The sequence below is a fragment of the Mauremys reevesii genome, linkage group 11, assembly GCF_016161935.1.
Source record: "Mauremys reevesii isolate NIE-2019 linkage group 11, ASM1616193v1, whole genome shotgun sequence".
NCBI lineage: Eukaryota > Metazoa > Chordata > Testudines > Geoemydidae > Mauremys > Mauremys reevesii.
Window position 1 is genome coordinate 68,714,452 of NC_052633.1, and position 25,222 is coordinate 68,739,673.

The 25,222-nt window shown below is 39.2% G+C and overlaps 1 protein-coding gene across 16 annotated transcripts in view; it reads right to left on the reverse strand.

Moving 5' to 3' along the window:
* GLI2 (GLI family zinc finger 2) overlaps positions 1-25,222 on the reverse strand; it is a 396,028-nt gene that overhangs the window by 347,630 nt on the left and 23,176 nt on the right. For 10 of the 16 annotated variants that reach the window (XM_039494641.1, XM_039494652.1, XM_039494648.1 and 7 more), the window contains 2 exons: positions 18,267-18,375; positions 2,898-3,007 (listed from right to left, as the gene is read on the reverse strand). The exons of 2 other annotated variants lie outside the window; for them this stretch is intronic. The gene's annotated coding sequence lies outside the window, so the exon portion shown is untranslated. Of the gene's footprint in view, positions 1-2,897; positions 3,008-18,266; positions 18,376-18,971; positions 19,070-25,222 lie in introns of all 16 variants that reach the window. 4 more of the 16 variants (XM_039494645.1, XM_039494649.1, XM_039494644.1 and 1 more) reach the window with 2 other exon arrangements.

Consider the following 25,222-nt stretch of genomic DNA (forward strand, 5'->3'; position numbering starts at 1 on the left):
CATAAAATATCAAATATCAAGGAACACTGAGTAGGAATAGGGAGGTTATATTATCCCTGTATCTAGCACCGATGGAACTACTACTGGAACACACTATCCAGTTCTGGTGCTCACAATACAAGAAGAATGTTGATAAATTAGAGAGGGTTCAAAGAAAAGCCACAAGAATGAGTAAAGGATGGAAAGACTCAAGGAGTCTCTTTAGCTTAACAAAGAGAAGGTTAAGGGTGATTTGACTGCTGTATAAGTATATACACAGGGAACAAAAAATTGATTATGAGCTCTTCAATCTAACAGACAAAGGTATAAGATCCAATGGTTGGAAGTTGAAGATAGAGAAATTCATGCCGGAAATAAAACACATATTTTTAAACAGTCAGGTTAATTAACCATTGAAACAACTTATCTGGGCGTAAGAATACAAGAACATAAGGTCCCTCTTGCCCATTATCCTGTATTCCAACAGTGGCCAATGTCAGGTGCCCCAGAGGGAAATAACAGAACAGGTGATCATCAAGTGATCTATTCCCTGTCGCTCATTCCCATCACTGGCAATTTTAAAATTAAGACTGGATGGCTTTCTAAAATATATACTCTAGTTCTATCAGGAATGAACTCAGGGAAGTCCTATGGCCTGTGTTATAAAGGTTAGACTATGTGATCATAGTGGTTCCTTGTGGCGATATAATCTGTGAAAATAAGATCTGCCTACACATGACACTGCTCACAATAGATTGTGCAGATGTTCAAAATATGACCATGCATGCTCTCTGGGTTAGGATTCCCCTCAATAGCTCTGCTGGGTTCCTTGGATTGGGCTTGTATAATTCACTGGGCTTCTTGAGCTTGCTCCCCTTTGAGGGGTCTCAGGTGCCCCACCAGGCTGTATTCCTTCATTGGGAGCAGCATAAAATGACGGTACTGAGTGGTGGTGCTAAAATCAGCTGTCAGCTCTCCCTCCTCAGCTAAAAACAGAAGGAAAACACTCCTTCTCAGCCTGGTTTGGATAAATAGTAGTCCCCACAATCTCAGGCAACTCCCCCTCCTCTTTGGTCGGTGCATGGAGAACTTCCCTCCTATTTCAATCTATTTTACCCATTAATTCTAAGCTACTTCTATGAAATAAGTTTCCATTACATGGTCTACACATAGTTTAAATAGCTGTTCTCTGTCTCATTTTTGTCACAAAGGCCTGGCAGATTTCTTAGTTTCCAATAACTCTGCTGTTTAATCTCAGCATGATTGATACAAAGGAAGCAAATCAAAGGAAGGAGGATAGAATATTTTTAGTTGAGTAGGAAGAGTCAAATTCTAGTAGGTTCCAGGAAAGAGTAAGTGCAATGCCCCCATCAAAGAGGTACAATACATGTTATAGAATCAACTTCATGCATTAACCCCTCATACAATCTGTGCCACAGGTTGTTCATACAGGCTATTGACATGTCATGATATGTATGTCCATAAATAGACCATGAACCTTCACCCCAGATCACAGTTCCAAAATATCCCATCCACATCAGCTATAATGGAAGGTATGTGGAATGACCTTTAGCTGACATTTTAGAATAGGGTTAAATAATTTCTAACCCTCCTCTCTACTGCTGGTCAAAGATTTTTCTAGCATGCAGCTCTGTCTAGCTCCAGGATCTGGCCAAGTGTGCATTCATAAATTTTACCAAATGTGTGGGATACAAGGAGATATATGAGATTCAGCCTATATAGAGAACTAGTGTAACAGAGTCAACACTCATTAGCCAATAAAAACAGCAGTTATAGATTAACCAAAATAGCTCAGTTATGTTCAGATTTACCAAAACAAAACAAACAAAAAAGAATATTGGTTTAAATTTTTAGTACTCCTTACACAAAGGCTTCAAATTGATAAAATTGGAATAAATTCTTTTTAAAAAAATTGGTTAGTAATCACACCACCATCTCACTCATGTGCACCCTCAAAATACCCCATCTCTTCTTAAATATACTCAAGGCCACATCACTCTCAAAGGTACTGCAGTCCAGCCCCAGCAGGTTATAATCAAGTCCACTGGCATTTCTAAGACAATGGCATTCCTGTAGATACAATTTTCTAGCATGGTACCTGTGGATGCAGGTATCTATCTAGGTTCTTATACCACGCCCATCACTGAGATATCAGAGAAACAGTGTTATTTATTTACGTTTAGTAAAAATAGGTCAATTTAAGGCAGTTTCTGTACAGTTAGTTAAACCAAGAAGTTTTAGAGACGTACTACAGTATAAATATAACAAATATGTAGTAGTAGCTTTATACTGTCTTCCACCAACATTTTAAATATTTAATGGACTCATATTTTATGATGCTATCTAATATTAGGGTCATATACTGCCCCAAGTTTATAAAACATGCATGATCTAGTCATCTGTATCCATTTTCAACCCAGTTTTGAGTTTTAGAAACTCATTGGTAAATATCTGATCTCAGATGAAAAGGTGGCAGATAAAGACTTTACCTCAGAGCAATTTTTTAAAATCTAATGTACTTTAAATTGGCCTTTCTGTTTTTCAGTACTGCTGTGCAAACTCTTGAGTTTTGGTATATGAAGACTTTTGTGAACCACGTAATTCCACTGTCTAAAGGCCCCTTCAAATGGTCACTTGGAGAGTCACCTCAGACTTCCAAGAGAACATCCTACCCTCTTTTCCCACCTCCCAACAAGCCCCAGGATCCACAATTTGCCTTTGCAGTCCTCAGATGAGCCCAAAAGTCCTTGATCTTTAGGGGCTCCAGCTGGCCACTGTTCCAATATTGCAAAATCTAAGCAATCGAAAACCATGAGTAAGGCCCCCCCAGAATCATGACCTTGGTTTAAATATTGTAAAACTAAATATAATAATACATATGGGTTCTTTTTACTTACCTTTGTGGTTTTGAGACTATCAGGTGTGCTTGGGTCACATTTTCAAGATTTTCTCCACAACCATGAGGGCTGAAATTTTCTTGTATTCACATGGCTCCAGGGGGCTAAGTCTTTAAAAAGAAAAAATAGACCAAATATTGTGAGACTGTCAGCTCTCATGATTTCATTGTGAATGTTACTGTTCTTCCACATCTACTATTTTCAGGGATGGAGAACTAAGCAAAGCCACATCACTGTCAATCCCAATGGTATTCTGGAGGATACTGAACATTCCAATCATAACAAGGTGCAAGGAGAGGGACCTTTCCTCTCAGAGTGCAGGCTGTTTTTCACTGAACTCAGTTTCCCTAGAAACAGATTAGGAGGGAAAGGTCCATGATTTCTAGTGCAAATTTGTTAAAGACCCTTTAAGAGTTTGCTAGTTACTGCACTAGGAATTGTGGGGTGCTATTAGCGTCAGCTAGGGGCATGACCAGTCTTCTACCAAGAAGCACTTGCTACTGATGGCAGCATAATACATGAGCTGCTTTTGAGCCTAGCCATGCTCCTGTAACATCAAGAAATATTTTGCCCCAGCATAACCATTTCCTTGAAACTCATATTTTATGATGCTATCTAATATTAGGGTCATATACTGCCCCAAGTTCATAACTACTTTTTATATCACTTTCAATTCAATGTGGCACCCTGAGCCAAAGACTGCAGTGGAGGTTGAAAATGGGGGTATATTAAGGCTGTGTTTGTAAATTAGTCATTTTTAAGGCCGCAAACAAACAGTGGGATTCCATGGTGCAGAATGTGCAATATAAGACAGGCATAAATCCAGGGCCCAGTGGGCAGAGTGAGATCAGAACATTATAAATGACATCTGTGGAGAGCTGCGCCACACAGCTTGCAAAGGTCAATAGGAAAGCTGCTTATTGACATAGCCAACCAAACATCTGACAAAGTGATTGAAGAACCATGTAAGTGGTCATATGGATAGCCCAGGAATCCTAAAATCCCCCATACAGAAGAAATACATTTGTACATTAAAAATGTACTGAAATTATGTTGACAATGAGCTCTGTCCCCTTTCCTTCCTTCCTGTTGAATTAAGTTTACTTGTTGAAATTCTTTAGCGCATAAGGGCTTTAGCGAGCTATGCTTCCTTCCACCCTAGCTCTGCACACCCTCCCAGGTCTTCAGGTTGCTCTCTGCTTTAGCAAACTGCGCTGCTTCCTGGAGCCTTTGAACCCCCTCCTCCTACAAAATCTATTACCCAAGTATTTGATTACCCTTTTGATAGCTCAGGTTGACCTACAAAATATATGTTTAAGGTTGATGATAGAGAGAGATATCCGTATAGAACACAGTCAATTTATTAATGAGATATTTATGTAAAATAAAGGCTAATATAAAATTATCATATTATATCAATTAATAATTTCTCTCTCCCATACATGTATGTAACATCTATAATATTTGAAATACACATTTAAGGCTGTGAATATATCTCATATTTTAGTATTAAAAGTGTCACTTTCACTTTATTTAAAACATTTTCAATATGTGGTGTGACAACTTTTCTGGATTTTTCTTCTATCAGTGGGAGTTTGTGTTATGTTAAAGAAGAAGGTTCTGCTTTATTGTACATTCTCTGATTAGTTACATTTCAACTGCTGCTTAGAGATATCTGTGTGGTAACTGTTGGGAATGCCCACTCAACAGTCCTTACTTAGGAGGAACATGTTCTATGTATTAGCAAAATACTTAACACAGTGTAACTCTATGGGCCTTCTGTTGGCTAAAAAAGTGTACATAATCGCTATACTAGACTCAATAAATGAAAACCAAATACCTTGCCACAGTGATGGCTTCTTCATCAATTAAAAGCCTAGCCCAATGTATGTCAGTGGAGTTTAAAGATGTATCCCGATTTTCTCCACAAATATCACAACTTGCAGCATTCAGATGGAAGATATAAACTTAAAATTTGCCTGTTAATATGAAACTTTCACAAAAATGTTCTTGCTTGAAACCTGGAAGTGCTTAAAACTGGGCCCATGTCTCTCCTTCCTAGCACACAAACATCCATCACCAATATCTGTGCAAATCCTGAATAACAAGAGGTTCTACAGCCTGGAATGGGGATGGTCATGGGGGCGGGAATCCTGCCTCCTCAAGCTCTGGAAAAACAACAAAGCCACTCTCTTTGGCTACTACAGCAACAGTCACAACTGCTGGGTTCCATTTCAGGAGATGGAATTGTACTAACATTATCCCTTCTTCCAGCTGCTCCCCAAAACACATCAACACTGCTGCATAGATAGCTTCTGTAGAGCCCTATTCCTCAGTGTAGGACTCCCCTTTCCAGAGCCCTCCCATCCCTACACAGTGTAAACATGACATTGCTGATGTATTTAGAATCATCTGTACCTTTGGAGATCGATGGATGGCAACATACTTACTGATAGGCACAAGAGGACCAGGCAAGGCGCTGAATGCCATTCTGGCCATTCAGCATGAATTCCCTAGCTTTTGTGGGGTATAAGCAAGACTTTATGACACTACCTAAGTTAAAAGTTCTGTGGCTTATTTCCTATAAGCGCATGGTATCCTTATCCTTTTGTTTCCTTTATTTAATGTATTAAATATTATGGACTTTTTTTTCCTGCTAAGTTACGTCCTCGGGCCACTTTTGAACATGAAGGGTAAACTTATGTTTCTGACCCATTAGAAAATCTGCTTTAACAGTACAGGAAATGTGATCTGTATGGCCAACAGGAAAGTGTCATAAGATGTGAGCAGCAGAGATTTTGGAAGGTTGTGTCTGAGCCACAGCATATTGCCTTCATTGGTAGGCTTTGTGTACTAATATCCTCTTAGCCTAATTTAAAATCATTAATTAAAATGAGTTGAAACTGATGTGTAATGTAATAAGGATAAAGGGTCCCATCCCAAAAGTATGGAAAAAAAGACTTCTTGAGACACGTCACTTTAATAGATCGTACTCTACTTTTGTCGCATTGCATAATTGACTTACTATAACATGATTCTATTTAGTAGTGGATATTTATATTCCTCAGAGCGTTATCAACACAAACGTGTGCAGGTTACAGATACATTTTAAACATGTTTGATTGAATATTTGATTTTTTTAAACTACTATGAAGAAATTAGTATGAGAAAGGAGTGGTATAGCCAATATGCAGTATTTGGGGAGTAAATTAGGAATAAAATCCTTTTCCTCCTCTCTCCTAACAACATTTTAGGCCATATCACATCATCAGGGTATTATACAGAACTTCCTATTGATATCAATGAGAAATTCTGAATCACACAATATAATCCATTAAATGCAATTTAAGAAGTTCTTCGTCTCAGCCAATCATCTTCTACAATATAGTTTTTGCAAAGGGGAATTCATTTTCTTTCCTGCTTGTTGAAAGGGGAAAAGGGGACATTTTTATTAAATCTTTGCTATTTTGTAGTGGATGCACAAAATAGTTAAATTCCCTAATTAAATTATAATTCTAATCTTCAACAATAAAATGAAATCCTGTAATAATCTACCCGTAGAGCCTGACAGCTGGCCCGTCTGATCCTTGCAGTCTGCTTACAAATTGGTATTAGTGGCACTAATAAAGCTGATTAATGTTGTGACTAGAGACCCACTAACCTGACATTGCCAGCTGGGCTCACAAAGGCTGTCAATCTACACAGCAGCTGTTAAACTACTAGTGCTGTAGCCTTTAATTTACATTTCAGCAACCCCCATACCGTAATGCATTTTAATGGGAAGGAATAAAAAGCTCTAATGACGTGCAGGAATGTCACAAGATATTGATGTATTATGTAGTCATTTAGTCATGTGTTAGTATTATGTAGTCATTTAGTAAGAAGACCAGTTATGTCTTTTTTCTGTTATGTTGCTTTTAACCTGTAGCAACTTTGTTGTAATCGATGGAGTGACTCCAGATTTATACAGGCACAGCTGAAAGCAGAATTTAGTCCCTCCAGTCAACCTAATATAGTTATGATAGTTTATTAATCTTTGACTGGTATTAAGGATAAAAGCTATCAAGCAGTTCAATTAATCTTAATAGTTTTTCCCCAGAGATGCTTGTTTAAAAGGAGTATGGTGTGCCCAAAACAGCTCCTATGGAACAAGTATCTATATCACAAAAATACCATCATGACTTGCTGATGGTCTCTTTGGAGAGACCCAGGACTGAATAGGCCTGGAAACTGATGTACACTTTCTCCTCTAGTAATGTCCTCACAGGAGGTTTGAGTAGGGCAGTCAGGGGACACTTGCATTGCCACTACCTGTGTTGTAACTGTACCATGTGTAAACTGAGAATTTTAGTCTTTTAAGGCTGTCTATCCAGTATCTTCCACAAACATTCGGTCCTCAGATTTAGTTCATAACTTAAATACAAAAAAACCCTATGTTAATGCAGCATGAAGTTTGTGACATTAGAATGAGAAAGAGCAAAGAAATGCAAAATAAAGGTTCCAAATGCAATGGCCACATTGTCCATAGGTAATATACCCTATTACTTTTTCTCTTGTTAAGTGGATAGCTGAATATAGTGTTCTATATGTTGTTAATCCATACGGTAAAATACACTGGAGTGCATTCAAGTTAATGTTTCCTAGAGCATCTTTATGTTTGTATTTCTTCTTTTTTTATTTATGTAATTGTTTTGTTTTAATTAAATGCATGGGGGTGTCGCTGGAAATTACTTAGAGGTGCTCTTCTACCGCTTTCATTTCTGTATTCTCTTTAAACAGTCTGTTAATGCCAGTTTTCAAAATCTTTACACAGAGGAGAAAAGTGGGGGAGAAAGCAATATGAAAAGTGGGCAGGTCTACAACCCAAGAACTTACCTATTAACCAGCTAAACATGTACTGTAAATATAAGGACACTGCAAAGACTGCACTGAATAGCAAATTCTTAAATAAGGCATGGTTGTAAACAAGATTTGTCTCTAGGTACTTACATTGCCCTTATCACTGTAGTAGCCACACTCATTGATGGATTTTTCCTCCCAACATACCTGGGAGGTACATAAGTATTATCCTCACTTCTGAGGACACAAGGCTGATTAATTGACTTGCCCAAGCTCACATAGGAAGTCTGTGGCTGAGCTGGGAATTGAAGGCAGGTCTATTCCCAGTCCAGTTTCCTATCCACTTGGCTAGGCTTCCACCCTCAAATTGACAAGCTAAAGTAGACCAAACCTCACTAGAAATGACAAGAGAAGCTGATGGGAAGAGGGTAAAGGGGTAGAGAAGTGGGGGAGACAATAATACATGGGAATTTTACTCTAGGGGAATGTTTATCAGCAGAGAATCTATATAATAAGATTTCAGGAATTTAGTTCACGTGTCACACTGAAACCTATCGTTTCTGCAGAGTCACTATGAAGTGATAGAAAAAGCTACAAGCATGGCTTGGGGTTCTTTTTTGTTCAGAATATCACCAAGTTGACTCATCAATAGGTTTTGTGGTCTATTACCATCCAATTTTTAAGTTCTTAGCAAAACTCCCAGAGCCTGCACCCTGTACCCCAACCCCCTGCCCCAGACTGGTGAAAGTGAGTGAGGGTGGGGGACAGCAAGCGTCAGAGGGAGGGGGGATGGAGTGAGCAGGGGGCGGGGCCTTGGAGAATGGGTGGGACAGAGGCGGGGCCTCAGGGAAGGGGCACGGTTTGGGGGCAAGGGTCTGTGGGTTTTGCAATTAGTTGGCAACCCTACTGGGCGGGCATGTGGAAGCCCTGGCAATACAGGCAGAGCACACGCAGCAGCACAGCTGGCAGCTCGCCAGGCACCAGCCAGTGCAGGTGCAGCATCGCCCAAATGTCAGGCGGACCGTGTGGGTGCAGGCGTGGTTTGTGCGTGCAAGGGGGCCCATTGACTGTTCTGCTCTGGGGCCCAGAATTGATGTTGGTGGGCCTGGGTGACTCCTAGTTCTTGTGTTATGAGAAGAAGTAAATAACACTTCCTTATTTACTTTCTTCACACCAGTCATGATTTTATAGACCTCTATCATATCCCCACTTAGACTTCTTTTTTCCAGGCTGAAAAGTCCCAGTCTTATTAATCTCTCCTCATATGGCAGCTGTTCCATACCCCTAATCATTTTTGTTGCTCTTTGCTGAATCTTTTCCAATTCCAATATATCTTTTTTGAGATGTGGCAATCACATCTGCATGCAGTATTCAAGATGTGGATGTACCATGGATTTACATAGAGGCAATATGATATTTTCTGTTTTATTATCTATCCCTTTCTTAGTGACTCCCAACAATCTGTTTGCTTTATTGACTGCCACTGCACATTGGGTGGATGTTTTCAGAGAACGATCCATGACGACTCCAAGATCTCTTTCTTGTGTGGTAATAGCTAATTTAGACCCCATTATTTTATATGTATAGTTGGGCTTATGTTTTCCAATGTACATTACTTTGCATTTATCAACACTGAATTTCACTTCCCATTTTGTTGCCCAATTACCCCAGTTTTGAGAGATCCTTTTGTAGCTCTTTACAGTTTGCCTGGGGCCTAACTATCTTGAACAGTTTTGTATCATCTGCAAATTTTGCCACCTCACTGTTTACCCATTTTTCCAGATCATTTGTGAATATGTTGAATAGGACTGAGCCCAATACAGACCCCTGGGGGACACCACTATTTACCTCTCTCTATTCTGAAAATTGATCATTTATTCCTACCCTTTTTTCCCTATCTTTTAACTAGTTACCAATTCATAAGAGGACCTTCCCTCTTATCCCATGACTGCTTATTTTGCTTAATAGCTTTGGTGAGGGACCTTGTCAAAGGCTTTCTGAAAATCTTAATACACTACATCCACTGGATCCCCCTTGTCCACATGTTTGTTGACCCCCCCCTCAAAGAATTCTAGTAGATTGGTGAGGCATGATTTTCCTTTGCAAAAATCATGTTGACTTTTCCCCAATAAATTATGTTCATCTATGTGTCTGACAATTTTGTTCTTTACTATAGTTTCAACCAGCTTGCCTAGTATTGAAATCAGCCTTACTAGCCTGTAATTGCTGGGGTCACCTCTTGAGCCCTTTTTATAAATTGGTGTCACGTTAGCTATCCTCCAGTCATTTGGTACAGCAGCTGATTTAAATGATAGGTTGCAGACTACAGTTAGTAGTTCTGCAATTTCACATTTGAGTTCCTTCAGAACTCTTGGGTGAATACCAGCTGGTCCTGGTGACTTATTACTGTTTAGTTTATCAATTTTTTCCCAAACCTCCTCTAATGACACCTCAATCTAGGATAGTTCCTCAGATTTGTCACCTAAAAAGAATGGCTCATGATTGGGAATCTCCCTCACATCTTCAACCATGAAGACCAATGCAAAGAATTCATTTAGTTTTTCCGCAATGGCCTTATCATCCTTGAGTGCTCCTGTAGCATCTCAATCGTCCAGTGGCTCTACTGGTTGTTTAGCAGTTTTCCTGCTTCTGATGTACTTAAAAAATTTTTTTGCTATTACTTTTTGAGTCTTTGGCTAGCTGTTCTTCAAATTCTTTTTTGGCTTTCCTAATTATATTTTCACACTTCATTTGCCAGAGTTTATGCTCCTTTCTATTTTCCTCACTAGGATTTAACTTCCACTTTTTAAAGGATGCCTTTTTGCCCCTCACTGCTTTTCTTACTTTGTTGTTTAGCCACGGTGGCTGGGTTTTGGTACTCAGAATTGGAGAGGAGGAGGCTGGACAAGCCCAATAACTTGCAACCTTCCCAAGATATTTTCTTTAATCTTCCTTGTTTATAATAAAATAATTATCTGTTTATTAAGGAATTGTTTGTAAGGCCCCACTTAGTTTGTGATATTGCAGATATTGTGGATCCTGCAATACTAGGCTTCCACTGCAATTCTGTCAGCTGCCAGGCTGACAGCTGGAGCCCCTGGGGCTGGCAGTGGAAGCCCTGGCTGTCAGCCGCTGATGGCAAGAGCTCCCGCTATCAGCCTCTGGTAGCTGACGGCCAGGGCTCCCGCTGTCAGTTCCCGGTGGCTGATGGACGGGGCTTTCAGTGTCAGCACCCAGCAGCTGTTGGCCAGAGTTCCCACTGTGAGCCCTGTGCATGGCAGGGCTCCCGCTGTCAGCCCTGTGCATTAACAACTATAATATAGTTGCAGCAAAATGTCTGGTTATCAAAAAAATTAGCAGGCATAACATAATACGTGAGTGTTTATATTGTTCCAGCAATTTTTTCTTGAGCAAATTGGTCTTCTTTGGCTTTTCCAAATTACCACAATAAATAAAGGTCCATTATTACTTTTCTGCAATTTTTCATGTCTTGTCCACAACTCAGCTGCAATTTTTGACAATCATCCCACAATTCAAGTAGGGCCTTAATCAGCTGTTCCTTATACATGTTTAATTTAAATATTTTTCATGAATGTGGGATGACAGCATAAATATTTAAAATCATTGATAGAGTAGAATGCATTAAAACACAGAGGCTGCTGCACAGCTGCTGCTAAATTATAGATTTCTTATGCAATGAATACATTTACTGCTATCTTTTGAAGAATTAAAAAATTATGTCCTCTGTCTGAAATATTTTGTCAATTCCTTATGGAAGTTCTTTGTAGGACCCAAGGCCTCCATACAGCTGAAAGAATCAATTCGTGAATCTGTAGTGAACTGACAGGCATGCAGGAATTCACTGGATTCATATAGGCTTGGCTACAGTGGGAATATGTAGTAGAGGGGTAGGGGAGGTTAATTTTCTCTCCTTGTCAGCTTGAATCTACCCTTTCTCCAGTCATGAACCTGTGTAAGTTAAAAATAACTCCCACTGGCAACATCTTGAACTCTGATAATAACTGAAGTCTCCAGTTTGTATGCCGGGGTCCTAGTGCTAATCAGTTTCCACAGATATGGAAATACTCCATTTTCATCTTCACCACCATGAAGAGGGATAAGAATTGGATTCTTTTCACCAACTTACATTATTTGTAAGAATTTTAAATATTGTGTGAGATCTATTGGACTGTGGAATAATCTTTCTGGGAAGTTGAACAATATCCATTGTAGGAGTCATTTAAAAATACATTGATGAATTACTGGAGAAATAACTGTAAGAGAACAATCAAATACAGGAAGGGTAGTCTAAATGACTTTATAGATCTATCTGATCACTGTACTGGTTACACTGCTGTCCAGAATTCAGACAGCTTTATAGGAAAAAGGACAGTGGCAGAATTGCAACAATTTTCATGAATTATCCAAATATACATAAATTAAGTATGCTATGGTTCCCATGAATCAGAGATCCCATTACTTCTATTTATAATTAAATCATCTTTTTAGAACATTCTGTATGGTATAGTTGACTCAGTAATTAGGGAGATAAGATCTTCTGGAATACTTTTGCTATTTGTTTCTGAAAATGAACTTTCCAAATAAACTTCCAGTGGTAAGGCTTGTTAACTAACATGCCAGTGAAAATTAACTTCCAGTGATAAAGCTTGTTAACTAAAATTGTGTCTACACTACAACAGCTACAGTGGCGCAACTGCACGGCTGTAGCGCTTCTGGCAAAGACACTCTAAGCTAACAGGAGAGAGCTCTCCCATTGGCTTAATAACTCCTACCATTGCGAGATAGCACTGTCCACATCAGCGCTTAGGTCAGTATAATTTACGTCGCTCGGTGTGTGAATTATTCACACCTCTGAGCGACGTACATTGTACTGAAGTACTCTGTAGTGCAGACTGCCTTAGGATCCAAGGCACTACAGCATATGCTTTCATGGCGGAATGTTCACTCCAGCTTTCCAATTACCATTAAAAGAAATTACAGGTTGTATAATTTTACTGAGTCATCCATCTCAGTGACTATTTGTTAACACAAAGTATCTAGATGCCATGGCAATGGGTTTGGTGAGAGACATCATTAAATATCATATGAGCAGTGGTATAAAGTTTTATTGGCATGAGCTGGGGATGGGCATGTTACTCATGAATGTTGAAGCCATGAGTGAGTGAGATCCCTTAGTAACATCTTAATACAATTGTCTACTGCTAGATTTTGTTGATGTTATATTTTATAGAAAAAAAATTAGAACTCTGTAGAGATGTTATTATATATGAACTATTCCAACTAGAGAGGCCCAAGAAGAGAGGAAAAATAGTACTAATGTGTTTTAAAACCTCTAAAATCATCTTTAAAAGTTTCTCTCTAAACCAGGATGCTGCTGTTTTAAGTGTGATTTTCTCATCACCCACCTCTAGGATATAGGAATATCTCAGCTCTCTAGTGGAAGAAACCATCCTTGTAGGTTTGCAAGGTAGTGACCCGTAAAAGCAGGACTGTTATTTCCCATCTTGATTTTAGGTCCCACTTATTGGGAGGGGAGACATTTTTGTGGCAAGTTCCTTTTATTTAAAACATTATCCAAGAGTTTGAAAGCTACTCGTAGATTTCAGATTATGTAATGTAACCTAATGTTAGATGGATGTAGCTCTATTAGACAGGGGTAGAATGCAAGGGAGTGTGTCACAATTGCAAATTAAATGCCGATAGTTACATGGTTGAAACATTAAAGCAATGTATCATATGAATATCATCCCTCATCATGTAAGACTACAAATTCCTATGAACCTAGTATAGCACACAGGCAGGGTACGAGAGCAGCTGTCGATTATCATTGTTCACTACGGGCAGTTTTTGATCAGCAGCAGCACAGAGAGAGCACATTGCCCAAGTATTATTTTAGAAGCAACTTGAATTTACTGAAGACACAGGACCAGATTTTGGCTGCCCACACACAGGTATGCAAGGTGTCAGTGGGAAGACGGCACCACTGTATGCCAACAAAAGCCTAGTGTTGCACTCTCTGTGTTCAAGATGGGGGCAAGTAGCAGTTCAGGCAGAGGCATGGCAAGGTATGCTGGGGATATTGTGCAGGCCCAGCCCTCTTTTGCTGAGCTGGCTTGCTGCATGGGGCTGGTACAGTTGACAAAACTCCAACTTAGTTCATATAGAGAGCAAAATATTTGTTCGATTCACTACCACTTCCTGAAATGATTAAAAAAATAAAGTACTATGTCATGAGTTCTGAATATGAGGTCATGGTCACCCAACCTTTCTTTATGGCGAAATGGGAGGGTGTCTTCAAACTAAGGATCCCTAAACTTTTTCTGTTTAACATGGGCTCATGATATGGCAAAGACTGAGAAATTAGGCAATCTTGCGGACTGAATGATGTATGTTTTATTTTACATTTAAAAGGTGTTGAATCTTTGAAATTAGGAAGTTTATTAAATATGCCCAGCTTTTGTGATTACATTTAGGACAAATGTATGCAGAATAAGGACCATTCACAGCCCAAAGGAAAATAATTGCCATCAGTGTTTGACAGCAATCCTTGTAGTTTGTGGGGGCTTTTTGTAGTAAATGTTTTGCAAACAAAATTTTTTCATTTCCCCCCTATTTAATGGCTGTTTCTATATGTATTTAAAAATCTGAGTCTGAATCTCTTTCTTAAACAGAAGAAATTGAAAGGAAGAAATCCACTACAAACTGGCAAAGAGCTATTTTGCAGGGAGGCAATAATGGAAAACACTCTCAAAGGAGAGTGGGAGGGTGTCAGATCCGATAAGACAGCTCTTTCTTGTGCTGCTATATAGAATTTGCTTCAAGAGACTAGCAAAATGAAACTCCCCATACCCAAACTAATACAGATGCATGTGAATTTGAGCTCTGATCTTATGGAGCCAGTCACTTCAACAGCTGCACTCTATTGAAATAGTTGGTTGCTGGAACATCTATGGGGAATGTTCCTAAATTCAAATAATCTGGAAATTTAGAGTTTCCCTGGTTTGTGTAAATGTATTTAACTGCTTCCTGACTGTTTTGGATATGTTCAGGAAGAATACACCTGCTGTGCTAATGAACATACACCAAATATACATGCGGCAGCACAGGGGGATTATTTTACCTGGATATATCTGAAACATTCAACAACAGTCAAACAAGTCTGAGAAGCTCTGAGGTTTTTGAAGGTTTGAATCTCGAAGTCAGAAACCTAATTCTTTCAAGAAAGAGCTGGTCAAAAACTTAAAATCTATTTTCATGAAATATTTTGACATTTCAAAGTTATTTCATTTCAAAATATTCAAAGTGGACCTATTCTTTCTATTTTTAAGACATTTTTGTGACTTCATTTTTTTCATCAAACCAGTTTTTGGTAACAAACATTTGGATAACTGTTTCAATACTTTTTTTCAGTAACATTTTGAAAGTATGTGTAAAAAAGTCATGAGTGATCACAAAATCTAGATCAGGTCACTATTGTTAGGAAAACCAAAACATGACCTCCAATTAATTCTCTGGACATGATTCTGCTCTCACTTAAACCAGTGCAAATCAGAAGTAACTCAGTCACTCATTGGCATAGATGAAGAGACTATGAGGCCTGGATTCTGAACATCCCAAAATGTTGTGGACATTCAGATTCAAAGTTTTTTTCCAGCTCATTATAGAATCTGTGAAACAACGCAAGATTTAGCATGCATCTTGAAAGGACTTATTTCTTGGCAGACTTATCTTTTATCAGGTGCAGATACAGCAATTTTACCCTGCTGTCTCAAATATCTAATGTTTTCACATCTCAAAAAAGGCTAAAAATTTTCCAAACCAGAAGAAATATGAACAATTTATTTGAAACTGAAAATGCCAAAATGGCAGGAGAAAAGTCATCTAGAAAGGAGGGGGAAGGGATAGCTCAGTGTTTGAGCATTGGCCTGCTAAACCCAGGGTTGTGAGTTCACTCCTTGAGGGGGCCATTTAGAGATCTGGGGCAAAAATCTGTCTTGGGATTGGACTAGATGACCTCCTGAGGTCCCTTCCAACCCTGATATTCTATGATTAGCAAGTGCCAAAAACCTCACTGAAGTCTACTTTCACAAGATTCCAGGAAAATTTGCAGATCCAACAGTGTGTTGAGAAGTTTCCTATTAGCCTATAGATTTTGGATGCTTAACTGAACCAAATCCAAATTCCAAGCTTTTGAAGGTTCACTCATTAATCCTTAAAATCATAGGGGAATTTTATATTTTGTTGCATTAACTGAACCCACTGAAAGAAAGTTCTATTCAAAATTTTCCTAAGAAGAAAGATCCTTAGATGGCAAATGGAACTATTTATGGAAATGATTAAGCCCTTTCTAATATTCACATTAATCATCTTTATGTCAACAAGAACACTGAGAATTGAAGAAATGTGGAGGTTCAATGGGATTTATTAATCATTTCCCATCAGTAATAAAGCCACATAAAACCTTTCTTTTCCCATTTTTGTGCTAACAGGAACAAACATGCAAATGTACCAAAGACAGAGCAATTCACCAAGAACCCCATTTTGTTTAACACAATAGTCAAGGTTTTAATAGAAATTAGAATGATTTTTCCCCCTCTTTAGGGAAACAGATGTTGTTGTAAACCTAACCAGCTGTAAAATCCACCCATAACTGCCTTGTAAAATAAATAGCTATGACTTCAACTGAACATTTTGTTATGCTTAAGCAAATAACATTTTAAAGCCACTAAAAGCTTTGTTACATTGGCTATAAAAACAATTATCCTTAGATCACTCAGGCTGCAAAATTTGATTTAAGCCGACCTTTATATGCTCCCTTAGGTTATCATTTCCATAAATCAGTGTATGCACTGTACCAAAACTCAATAGGTGCTCAGGTCCATTATAGGTAAAGTTTCTAGTGTATTTAACAGCATGGGACCTAAAGGTTAATATGTCATTAAAAGCCAACATTCAATAAATAAAGAGAATCCATTCTAAGAGGAAAAACTAAAATCAACAAGTGTCTCAGAGTTCAGTTTAAGGATTCAGTTTACCCTTGTGGTAAATTAGCTTTCTACATCTTTAGAATAGAAGTGATATGAGCTAGCAGCATTCTTCAAGCACAGATTACCCTTTCAGAAGCATTGTTCAGTAGCACTCTGCCAGGTGCTCAGCAGCACCTTTTAGTATCAAGCCTTGATCCAACACTGAAGTAAACTCAAGTCTTTCTGTTGTGTTCAAGTGTTATTGGGGAAGGCTCAAACTGAGGAATGTTTCTAATATACAGGGGCGACTCCAGGCCCCAGCACGCCTAGAGCCACCCCTGCTAATATATAACACTACTATTGTAGAAAGTACTAGAGATTGCGTATTTGGGAACAAATCCTCAACTTTTGTTCCATCTCCTTTTTGCTATTCTGGTAACCCAAAGCAGTTAGAAAACTCAACAGGAGCAGCTTCCCCACCCCTCAGAAGGTGTGTGTGTCCAAAACAGAGAGGAGGAACAACTGCTGATGACAAGGGGTAAGGCCAGAGTGCATAGTGCTCCAGTTGATCCTTGGTTGGTTGCAGTAATCTGGGACTACAAACAATGTAATTGAGAGCAGTTTAAAGGCTGCTTTAAAATAATCCAAAAGCTAAAACCCATTGCCAGCAGCCCTGGATTTAGGTAAAGATGTTTTAGAGTCACTTTCCCTAGCCCTCTCACACAGCTGAGGATTTGGCTCCTAGATTTTAAAATTGGGCTTTTAATTTCTTGGAACATGCCATTTCAGTTTAATAGATCTTTTAAGTAAAAAGCCTGAGATTTTCAGGAAGTCACCTATTATAAACTGTTTATGCATCTCGTAAATGGCCGTAATAATATTAATGTATTCAGAGTGTACATAAAATGTTATTTGAAGTGTTTCAAATCAAGTTTGGGGTGATTGCAGAACCCAGAAATTTTGCTTTACTGCGCTTTTTACAAAATTGCCAGCTCTGCATTTTAACATGGTAAAACACAATTTTTTTCTACACATGTTGCAAAAACTTATCTTGGCTTGAAAATTAAGAATTTTAAAATTTTAATAATTCAAGATTTTAAATCAAAAGGGTTCCTATTTGAGAGTGAGGGGGAAAAGCAAAATGTCAACTTTTTTCATGAAATTGTGCATTTTTTCAGATATACGAGAGGTGAAAACCTTGACTTTCCAGATTATTCCTGAGAAGTCCAAAGAATTTCACAGATGACATATGCATCATTTCATTACTAATTAGAATGATAGGAAGGGACCTTGAGAGGTCATCTAGTCCAGTCCCCTGCACTCAAGGCAGGACTAAGTATTATTTCGACCATCCCCGACAATGGTGGGACAGGCGATGTGGGGAGGAGCAACCACACAGCTCCTTCTTCCCCGCCCATCTCATTGAAGGACTTAAAGGGCCAGTGCACTGCCCTGTGTTAGATTACAGCTGGTATTCAGGAGAGCATGACATTAAAAGGTAATACATGAATGTTACGTGTGACACATGTAAGATGTAACTTACCTTGCAGCCTAGAGGTGGGCGAATTCAGAGATTTCTGTTGGTCCCATTTCTAATTTAATGAAGCTCATTGTGGCATCAGATGCAGGACATAACATTATCACCTTGAAGTCTATTTCAAGAAAGATAAACTGGCTATTAATTTGTTTTTGACACTCTCTTTATCACAAGAACAAATTAAACTTGTGACATGAATGTTCATTATGATCTGACTTCAGTCATAATAGCAGATTTGTTTTGTAACCAGACTTCTTGTTGTTACAATGCTGGTTTTAAGATTAATTGTGGACATTTTCTTTATTGCAGAGACTGAATTTGTTTAAACCAAAAAATAAAAAGTAAAACATCCATGAATCTCTCAGTTGCAAAACAAAGAACATAATGTATCTGTTTCTCTGAGTCTTAAGAACTTCCTATTCCTTTATAGAATACCAAACATACAGGCAGTAACAGAATAGCAAGAAGGTCTTTATCACACTCATAAATATTTTATATTTATTCTAACCAGGAAGCGTTACATTTCTTGAAGAAGGGAAGGAGAGAAAGAGATCCTAACTGCTGGTGTTTATAGCAAAGTTGTGTGTGCTCTCTGCTGCCTTTTAGAGATGAATGAGTATACGTAAAAAAATTAGATTGGAACAATCCAAAACCCAGGATAGCCCTAACTCTGAAAGAGCATGTTACTCAGCTTCACATAAGGCCACCAACCTGAATTGTCTCTGTCCCTGTGATGGGGTGTACCGGGCATTTGTTGCCCCCTGCTGGAGGTTTTACCCCTTTGGTATAATCCATCTGAAGAAGGTGTCCTTTTGGGGAAAAGGAACAGCGAGTTTAGACCTCCAAGAGCTGACTAGGGATTCCATCCAGAATCAGCTGAGGACAGAGCCAACCAACAACCAGTAGAGCTGGAAAAGGACAGGAGCCAATCAAGGCCCAAAAGGCAAGGTAAAAAAAGTTCTGTCTGTTCCCTCCAAGGGACAATTCTGCATGAAGCTGGGACAAGGGAGCAAAGACATCTCATCTTATCCCTAAAAGACGAGCCTAGTCAGGTACCTAACTCGGACTGCACCTTTTTCTTGAGTCAGCAAAAGACTTTTGTTTACATTGTGGAACTGTGGCCATCTTGAGTCAGGACATCAGTTTGACTGCAGTAAAATTAAAATTAGCTAAATCTGCTAGACACTTCACTGGTTCAGGCCAACCTGTGACAGTCCCATTCTGGTCTCACTTAAACACGTGAGGAATAGAAGTGGCTGTACAGAAGCCAAGAGAGTCATTTCAATATAACACTGATGTAGGTGAGATCTGAATTTGAGCTGGTCTGAAAATGGGGCTTATTCCCAGCAGAAAATTTCAACTTCTGGTTGAAAAGCCCAAAACAGATTTTTTTTCCATTTTCAGCTGTGAAAAATCAAAATATTTTTGGCCCCAAACTAAAAATGTCCTTTTTCACTGAAAATTTTCATTTGGGGGGCAGGGGGAGGGGGTCAGTTTCCTGATGAAAATCTGTAGTTTTTTTTAGAGGAAAGCAAATGCTTTCCGTGAACATTTTACTTTAGTCTAAAAGGTTTAAATGGAAAACTTTCAAACAGCCCTAATCAGAATGATGATTGTAAGTCATCAGCTAATAGAGGACTATGAAAAGTACATTGTTGGAGTCAGCTGGTGGTTAGAGTTAATAAAGAGTTATCCACATTAGCATTCTTAACCACACAAGGAAATGGATCTTTTATAATTAATAGTGAAGAATTTTAAAATTACTACTGAGAAAAAAGAGGCCTGACTAACACAGTAGTGATAACTTCACATATCACACCTTCATTAGTCTTGAATGAGAGCCAAGGATTTAGCCTCAGCATAATACCTTATTTGAGACTCATTTACTTGTTTATATTAGTGGGGTTTGTCCTGCCAGACTTTCACCATGAATGTAACTTTGCCAGGATGACAGCTTCAATATAAACAGAGATTCTGTTTAGGGAATAAGTTAATCTGTTTTATGGCAAAACCAACTTCAGTGAGCAACTGACGTAAGTATATTTCACTAGAAACGAGGGTGACTGTACATCAATGGACCAGTTCCAAGAAAGGTTTCTTTGTGCCACTCTTGGTGGCACAAAATAGCTTTAAAAGCAGCTTAAATGGCTGAGTCACCCAGTCTCAAGAAATTCTCTAGCTCTATGCTGCCTTTCCCAGCCACCAGTGTAGGAAATATTTTATGTGCACTCCAGCAATGCCTAACTGCCAGTGCAGCTCCACGGGGCCATGGGTAGCTGGGAATAAAGTCAAGCAGCCAAGCCTAAATCTGTTCTACTTTATGCTGGGGATTAGTGGGCTAGTGGTCTGAGAACTGGCAATGCACGGGTGGCTCAGTGTAGTCCAGGATCTAGGCTGTGTGTAAATTCAGTATTTAATGGAAGCTTACTAAGTGAATGGAGAAATACAACAGTTAGACTACAAATGCAGTCAATATCCTATACTAACAGCAAAAAAATAAATAAAAAGGTGTTTCACCAGTCTCTAATTGCATGGGTGCAAATCCTAGTATTTAGGCGTCTAACTGACAAAGAAGGAAGCAGTTTTATGGCACTGGATTAGGAGAAGGTGATTTAGTTTCAGATTTCCAGCTCTGCCACAGACTTTCTGAATGATCTTGGAGAAATCATTTAATCTCTATGCTTCAGGGCCCCATATGTAAAACAGGGATAATAGTACTTCCTTTCTCCCGCCCTTTGTCTGTCTTGCCTATAACCTCTTCAGAGCATGGACTAGCCCTTATATTATGTGGATATACAGTGCCCAAGAAAATGGAGTCCCAACCTTGACTGGGACCCTCTAGGTGCTATGTGAATACAAATAATTAGGACTGGTTACATTTTTGACTAAATGAAATTTCATTGAAGCTGAAACATGTAATAGAGACACATGAGTTTCAATGACTGTTTTGTTGGGAGTTTTTCAGGTCCAGGTTAGGGTTCACATTTCTGCTGTTCATCTGGCAGAGCACCAACTTGAACCAGGGTCTCCCACATCCCAGGCCCTGACCCCCAGGCAGTAGAGTATAAGCATCTCATCTCATGCCCCCACCACACACATTTTGACACAAGTCTGTGAAGATTTTGTATTCATTCCAGTGCAGAATGAACACAAATTTCAAAAGGTTCTGCAACTGGAATTGTCATATTCTAAACAGCTCCATAAATAAACTAAGTAATTATTACTATTACTCATGGATGCAATCTAATAAATATCCAAATGCTAGAATATTATGCCCACAGATAACTGCACCTTGAAAATTTAAAATCAATATTAAAACTCAGCACATACAGTACACAAAGTAATATTTGCACAGCCATTGCAGCACAGCAGTCTGAGTGAAGAGTGCTATGTAAATATAATGTAATGCAATACTCAGATATATATTGCACGCGCGCACACACACACACACTGAAATCTTCACTAAGGATCACCTTGAATAGGCACACTTTGTCTTAAGCAACCACTTCAAATTTAATGTGTAAAAATAATGTATTCTCACATGATTTCCAGTACAATTTGGTTGAATCTCTAAAGACGCCAGGGGAGATTTTCACAGGCACAGATGACAGGTCGGCATCTAATTCCCATTCATATTTAGTAGAAGTTAGATGATTGCCATTTTTCCCTTTGAAAATCACCTCCTTCACCACACACACACTTCTAATAAGTGACTGATTTTTGCTGATCCTTTTGGGGGATACTTATGCTTGCTATATATACATATATTAAATGCAAACAGTGAAACTCATGTATACGGAATATAGATTTATACACAGAGTAAGGGGAATAATGTCGGCACAACACAGAACATACTGTACATCAGCATGAGTTGCAGAGAGATTGGGAAGCTTAACTTAGCACCAAATCCCAGAGAGATACTGTAATTCAAATATTGGTTTTTCATTTATTTAATTTGTTTCCAATGAAGTGTTTAGACTTCACGGTCCTTGATCACCTTGAGTAAAATGCCTGATTAGATGTTTCTTACGGGCTGCGTTAGGCTAGGTCAGGGGTCGGCAACCTTTCAGAAGTGGTGTGCCAAGTCCATTATTCACTCTAATTTCAGATTTCGCGTGCCAGTAATACATTTTAACGTTTTTAGAAGGTCTCTTTCTATAAGTCTATAATATATAACTAAACTATTGTTGTATGTAAAGTAAACAAGGTTTTTAAAATGTTTAAGACGCTTCATTTAAAATTAAATTAAAATGAAGAACAAGGCCACCCGGAGGGAGGCAAGTGGGGCAATTTGCCCCAGGCCCCGCAGGGGCCCCGCGAGCTGCTCCGGGTTTTTGGTGGCCCTTCGGCAGCAGGCCCTTCCCTCACTCTGGGTCTTCGGCAGCGGGTCCTTCAGTGCAGAGGAAGACTCGGAGCAAGTGATGGACCTGCCGCTGAAGTGCTGACGAAGCCTCAGAGCGCTGCCTGGTGAGTACAAGCGGCGCAAGGAGGGGTGAAAGGGAAGCCGTGATTGGCGGCTCTTAGGCTGCTCTACTGCCACAGCTTCATTCTTCGGCAGCAATTCAGCACTGGGTCCTTCCTTTCGAGAGGGACCTGCCGCTGAAGACCTGGCCCTGCCCCAGGCCCCCTGAATCCTTTGGGCGGCCCTGATGAAGAACCTCCCCAGACCAGTGGCCAGGACCCGGGCAGTGTGAATGCCACTGAAAATCAGCTCATGTGCCACCTTTGGCACGTGTGTCATAGGTTGCCTACCCCTGGGCTAGATCTACACTAGCACTTTTATCAGTATAACTTATGTTACTCAGGGGTGTGAAAAAGCACCCCTTGAGTCGCCCATGAAAAAGCACCCCTCTGAGCAACATAAGTTACACCGACAGAAGTGCCGGTGTGGCGCTGCTTGTTGGAGGTGCTTTTATTATGTGGACGGGATAGCTCTCTCCCATCATCTTAGATCAGCTACATGAGGGATCTTACAGCAGCACACCTGCATTGGGACAGTTGTGCCGCTGTAAGCTTGCTAGTGTTACCTGAGAGAGGAAACTAAGTAAGTATCACCAGTTTCAAGAGAGGTATTACAGAGTGGAGATTAGAAGCTGTTAGTCTCTCCCACTCTAGAATCAAGCATATGTCATTATAAAGGCACTCAAAAGTACATTTGTTTGTGGGCAGGTAATTTATTGTGTTTATGTGAATGATGTGTGAAACATTCTTCTTTTGTTTAAATTATATGAAAAATCTGAACTACCTTCAGCAAGAACACAAATAAAAAGAAATCTTAGTTTCTCTGAACTATAATGCTGTTAAGAATATTCTCAATATATATCGGATGCCAGCATTGTCATCTTAAATCCTGAACTATAGGTTGCAAGGCTGTATAATCGGTTCTTTAAATTATAGGGAAGATATATATTTTTATAGGGAAGATACATTTTTAAAGGGGAAGTGCAGCTGTCCGTCTCTGCTGCAAGGTATTTTTCAACTTATGTGGCAAATCCAATATAAAGGTTTATTGTACGGAAGGCAAAAGATCTTAATCGGGAATTAGTCTCTTCTAATGGGGAGAAATAAGTACCAAGCCAGTGAGAATTATTTCTAAGAGATAAGAATGTAATTGCCTAATGTGACTAATAATCTGATAAGAGCCTGTATTATCTGATTTAACCCACGGAACTGCTGCTAATGTACAGAATTTAAAGTAATCCCTAAGGAATTCTTATCACAAATGGGATTGTAGAATGATAAAAAGATTAATTGGTGCAGTATTTGCTCTAGACACTTCTGTTCACAAGAAATAAAGTTACGGCACCTTGAAATTATACCAGCTTTTTCCCAAAGATGACAATAGTCTCTACAGCTCACAAAGTGCTGGAGAAAGTCACAATATTAGCGGGTATTGGGAGACAGTAGTAAATAATAGAACTATATATAATTTATATTCTAGATATATTTTTAAATGTTATTAATGGAAAGCAAACACTTGAATGAGTCGCCCATGAAATTGTTTTTGCAATATTTTATTTTTGCATTGTGAGTATTAATGTTTATTTTAAATAAAATAGACATTAACACTTTCCTCATCTAAAATGATGTTAGGATCTAATCCTACCATGTAATGAACTTAATCCTGATAGTCATAATCATATCGTTGGTAAAACTAGATACATAGACAGTAACAGAGTTTATTGATATTATTATACTAGACTATCACAGCTAATGATTTGTGAGAGCTTGTAATAGCACATTGCTGCAACAACAGAAGATAAAGTAGATGAGAAACTGTAGGACTTCAAGCCCCAATAATTAAACAATGGACAGTTTTACATTTCAGTGCCACATCTGGTAATCTACAGGATTCCTACTATTGTATTTGCATAGGTTTAAGCCTTCAGTTTAGTCTGTGTAAAGACTATTTGATATTTATTACTGCTTGTTTAGCTCTATGTACTGGACACTCTAAAATACAGGAAAATAGAAGCAACAACACCCACCGCATAGGAGCTTACAATCTAGTGCCTTGATCCAGCAAACACTTGCCTATATAACTTCACACAGAAGTAACCCCATTGAGGTTATTGGAGCTATTCACATGTGTAAGGGCTAGTCTACACTTACGAGCCGGGTCGACGCGGTGAGTTCGACTTCTCGGAGTTCGAACTATCGCGTCTAATCTGGACGTGATAGTTCGAACTCCGGAAGCGATAGTTCGAACTCCGGTACTCCACCACTGCAAAAGGCGGTGGCGGAGTCGACCTTGGAGCCACGGACTTCGATTCCGCGGCGTCTGGACGGGTGAGTAGTTCGAACTAGGGTACTTCGAATTCAGCTACGCTATTCATGTAGCTGAATTTGCGTACCCTAGTTCGACCCCGCTTCTTAGTGTGGACCAGCCCTAAGATTGCTCATGTGGGTGTTTGCAGAATCAGAGCATAAGTGACAGACACACAGAAGAAAGGACACTGGGA